The 5,360-nt window shown below is 39.6% G+C and overlaps 1 pseudogene; it reads right to left on the reverse strand.

Annotated features, from left to right (window-relative positions):
* Positions 1-2,586: 2,586 nt before the first annotated feature.
* LOC143396390 (nucleosome assembly protein 1-like 1) lies at positions 2,587-5,186 on the reverse strand (annotated as a pseudogene).
* Positions 5,187-5,360: the final 174 nt, after the last annotated feature.

Consider the following 5,360-nt stretch of genomic DNA (forward strand, 5'->3'; position numbering starts at 1 on the left):
AATGGTAGATGGCTTGGTGGTTATCTTGGGAGTGGACTGTCACCTGGTGGTAGTATGGACCACCAGGGTGTTTATCCATCAGACCTCTTCCGGGAATCCAGGGGTTGCCTGAAGGAATGACTCAGAGCAGTTAGAGTAAAAGCCTTTAAGTCTTTGGCATGTTTTCACATACTTCTTCTTAAATGTATGTATTAATGGGTTCTGTTTGATTGTACTGTACATGCACATGGTGTGCCCACATCAAATCCAAACCCCTTCCCACCATCTCCCACAAACCCTTATATAACTAATAATCACTGGTCTTTCTATAAAGGAGAAGCTCAGAACTTGAAAAGAGAACATGAAGTGCCGTTTCTGGATCATATAACTTAACATAATGTCCTACAGATCACACTTTTTGCTGTGTATGACAGCTCTTTTTCCTTATCTATGGCTGAATACTACACCACTATGTATATGCATCATATTTTCTGTATCCAGTCCTCTGTTGGTGGGAACTGGGCTGATCTCTTGTCTTAGCTAGTGGGATTGAGGTGCTATAAACATGGATGTTCAGGTATCTTGTTGATGTGTTGATGAGTATTACTATGGATTCATGCCCAACCTCGGGGTACCCAGATCATATGGGATATCTATTTTCATCTATTTGAGGGAACTCCATAATGTTTGGCATAATGGTTTAATTAATTTATATTCCCACCAACAGTGAATAAAAGTCTCATTTTCTCCACATCCTCAGTGTAGAAACAACCTACAGAATGTGAGAAAATATTAAACAAGCCTTCATCTGACTGTGTTAATATTCAGGGTATATGAGAAAACAGAAAATCTTAATAACCACAAAACCACAAACTTTATTGTAATAAAAATGTATGGATGACATGTATAAACACTTTCCAAAAGAAGACATAAAAATGACCAAGGATGTGGAGGTTGCTCATCCTTCAAGTCAAAGCTGAGTGTTGTGAGGCCACTGGTGCTGTGTTTAGAAGATACATTTTATTTTCTTAAAATATGTTTTTAGATATTGGTGGACCTTTATTTTATTTTTTTATGTGCAGTGCTGGGGATCAAACCCAGTGCCTCACACATGCCAGGCAAGTGCTCTACCGTGGAGCCACAACCCCAACCCTAGCAGACACATTTTTCTTCTTAACAGATTTCAAACTCTTGAAGTCTGTATTGTGTATGGGAGCAGGTGGAGAAGTGTTCAACAGGCCTGGGGAATCAGGAAAGTTGGATGTCAGGGATGGGTGGTGGATCAGAACCATGTGAGTCTCTGGCCATTGGAATTGGTTTTATTTTTGCATGACTTTTACAGTGGGTGTTATACCAATACCAAAACCCTCAAATAACTCACAGACCACACATTGCCATTCCAATTAAGCCTTTATTGCTGTCCAGAGGTGAACACTCTACTCTCTAAATGCGAGATAGTCAGAGAGGTGCCTCATATTTAAGCCAAAAAGACCACAAAAGGGATTTTAGGGGGTCTAGCCAATGCAAGCCAGCCAAGTTACAGAAGTGGGAGACTGCAGTCAGGTGGTAGGAGGCTTAACCAATCAGAATAAGCCCAGTTACCCCAGTTACAGAAACAGAGCCCATGTAGATAGTTCCATGGTTTTGAGGGTTTCTACAACAAAAGGGAAACAAACAACAACAACAAAAAAACAACTTGCCCCAGTCATGACCTTTCTACATGTCATGACTGTTTCACAAAATGGAGTCACTAGAGTCAAGAATTCTGCCTCATCACAGTGGAAATCAGTAAGTGAAAACTCTTTGTGAATTGAAGGCACAAATTCCATTTTGACTTTCCATTTGCAAGGGGGACTGAAACATAGGTTTGAAACCAACTTCTGGGACTCCACAGGTCCAGCATCTGTGCTGTGAGGATGGAGAGCTGAGGCTCTGCTTTAACACAACAAAATCACTCCCATTTTATGTAGCTTATTTCACTAAATACAATGTCCTCTAGTTCCACCCAGGTGACAACAATAATGTTTCTATGTCTTGAAATAGAAAGAAGACGTTGTTCGTATATTCTCACCAAAATGAAATGATAGACGTTTGAGGCAGTAGATGTCCATAATACGTACAAGTATCAAACATTGCAAAGTACACTATAGGTAGAAACAATTGTCATATCTCAATTAAAACAAGATAAAAGTGTACACAATTACAGCTTGCATATGAGTTCCTTTTGAAATTTACATTTAGTTTGCTCTGTTACACAAGTGAAATAATTTACAAATTCAAATGCCTTTGAAACAATGTCTCAGATCCAACAATCTAATGAATACATTAATTGTACAAATGTTGCATTTTTCCACTGGTTTATCTCTGATCTCAGAATTATCTGAAAATTATATTAGGTTTGAAATATTTGACTTATTTTATCTAGCTTTTTGTTTTCTTTTTTTTAGGAAAATATTTGACATTTTTATTTTAGGCTGCAAAAACAAAAACAAGCAAACAAACAACAAAAAACTTGAAATAGGCTCATCACATGATGTAGATTGATCCTTTCCAGGAAAGCAGAAGGTAGATCAGTGCAGGTTATCCTCAAGGTACATACATCTTGCTTCACTGTTGCTTGCACTCTGCTGGGTTTTGATCCTTTTCGAGTCATAGTCTGGATTATTTTCCTCATCTCCTTCGTCTTCCCCTTCCTCATCTGCTTCTTCACCTTCTTCATCATAATCATCATCATCTTCTTCAATAGCTTCTCCAGTGAAGTAGAACACTGATCTTGGGATTATACGCTCACGTAAAAAGTGACCAATTTCAAAGTCTACAGCAAGAATAGCTTCAGCATCATCATCCAGATCTCCACTGTCAGGAACTTCAGGAGGGCCAAAAAAATTAAAGAAATAATCATTGGAAACTGTTTTAGTCACAGTACAAACTGTCCCATATCTCTTGTGTTTCTGCTTCTTCTTAATAGTTTTCAAAGTGACATTCTTTCCTTTTCCCCAATCTATCTGGCACCTTGTGCAACCCATAATTTTGGGTCCATCAAAAGAAAAGGGATCAGGGTTATCCCATCGAGGGAAAAGACCAAGTCACAAGTCATGGCACTACCATGCCAGACTACAGTGATCTTTCAGATCCCCATGGTGCTTCAGGACTAAAAGTGTGGCATCAGTGTGACCCCATCACACCCATGGTGGAAACTGCAGTAGCTCCAGTGGCAATGGTTTGGAGCCCCAGAAGCTATGGCTCCACCCATCACTTTTGTACTCCAGTTAAGTTAATTCTAATTAATACAAGATGTACCTTAATACTCAATGGTGACCTGGATCCCCAAATATGCATGCATACTAAAATTGAATTGGTACAGAGAAGAATAGGTGACACACAAACTCATGAAGCATTTCACATTTATTCAATGGATCAATGGATAAAGAAGTCAGACTGCATTTCCAGTGGATGAGAAAATGGACCACACAATGGAATGCTATTCATCTATAAAAATAATGATATGCTGTCAATTTAACATAGACAAACCTGGAAGACATTGTGTTAAAAGAAATAAGCCAGGAATGGAAAGACAAATGCATCATGAGCTCATGTGAAATAAAAACATTCATCTCATAGAAATTGAGAAGAGAATATCGGTTATTAAAGTCTGAGAGAATAGGAAGAGATTAGTCAATGGATACAATGTTACAGTCAAGTAGGAGGAACAAATTCTGATGTCTTATTGTATAATTGGGTGATTATAGTTAATGATAATATATCTATTTCAAAATAGCTAGAAGAGAGGATTTTAATTTTTAATTTCTCTCATCACAAAGAAATGATTAAATGTTTAAAGTGATGGATAAGCTAATTACCCTAATTTGATCATTACACAGTTGTATACATGTATCAAAATATCACATGGTATTCCATAGATATCTGCAACAATTGTGTCAGTCAAAAATAAAACTTTAATGCTGAGAGCCATAGCCAAGTAGGAATGACGCATGGCAATTTCCTTGTCAGCCTACCCCATGTTGCTTAGAGGGAGGACTCTCCATTGTGGAAATGGGCTTGCCTAGGACCCAGGTCATTAGCAGTGACATTGCATGAATGTTTGAGAAAGGTGACCCTGCTCAAGGACCAGGGCTGATCCGGGTTTAGGGCGGTTCCAGGTTTAGGGTGTGGAGCCTGCTGGGAATAGGGTGGTTCCAGGTTTAAGGTGGATCCTGCTGGGAATAGGGCGTATCCTGCTGCCTCAGGCGGCCGAGTTCTCACGAGATTCAGAGAGTATCTGGGATGCAGAGCCCAGTGGAGGTGTTGGATTTTCCCAGAACGTGCATGTAGAGTGCCAGTGGATTTTCCCCAGAACATGCATGTAGAGTGCCGGTGAGAGTTTGGGAATAAAGAATTGCTGTTTGAATCTACAAGGCTGTGAGTGGCTCGTGATTTTGTGCCCAGCCAGACTGCGGCACTTTAACATAGGAAAAAAAAGAAAAGGGATCAGAATCACCTGGTTCTGACTTCATCCTGTATGTCTTTGTCAACACTTCAATTGTGAAATATTCATTGGATTCAAAGTGAAATTCTAAGATAAAACTCAGGCTGGCCAGCATCTGAGAACTTCACTTTAATATCTTTCAAGTGCTTCAGAGTAGTTCATCATGTTCCTGAACCATGTCACTGAGAAAGTCAATGTTCTTAAAAACAGTCAACCAAAATTCAGAAATTCCTTTAGGGTCTTCTTTTTCTTCATCTTTTTTCTCGTCTTCTAGCTTGGCCTTTTCTTTCAGCTCCTCTGAAATTTCCTCTTCTTCATCTGGTTTCCATTCAGATTCTTCTTCTGGAGTTTCATAGATTGCATTAATGATCTCAAATAGCTTATCAAACAGAGGCTGACAGAGAACAGCGTATTCTTTCAAGATCATGAACTACCTCATAGAATTTGGCTTCTATCTGTGCACATTTAACTTGAAGGTTTTTGAGAACACTCACTCATCTTTTGACCACCCTAGGCAAGCTTTCAGTGATCCTGTTGGTGTTTCTACCAGACCATCGAGTCTTCCTTAAAGAGCTGCAAGAATCTGAGGATTTTGCATCATCTGAACAGTCAGTTGACACACTTTGATTTTTGTTTCTTCACCCATTTCTTCTTCTACTTCTTCAACATCATCCAAATCTTGATCAAGTCCACACCGTTCTTTGTTGTCCATGTCTGCCATGTTGTAGGACCTTCAAATATTGGCAGCTAGACTGGGGAGCCGGTGGTTGGAGCTGCACAGGAGTGACTCAGGGAGGCAGTGGAAATGGGAGGAGCAGGAGGCAGCCTAGCTTTTTGTTTTCTATTCTAATCTACCAGACCCACAATGCCCTGGCAGCTCTGCTCCTACCTATTT

This window comes from Callospermophilus lateralis, chromosome 4, assembly GCF_048772815.1.
Source record: "Callospermophilus lateralis isolate mCalLat2 chromosome 4, mCalLat2.hap1, whole genome shotgun sequence".
NCBI classification, from domain to species: Eukaryota; Metazoa; Chordata; class Mammalia; order Rodentia; family Sciuridae; genus Callospermophilus; species Callospermophilus lateralis.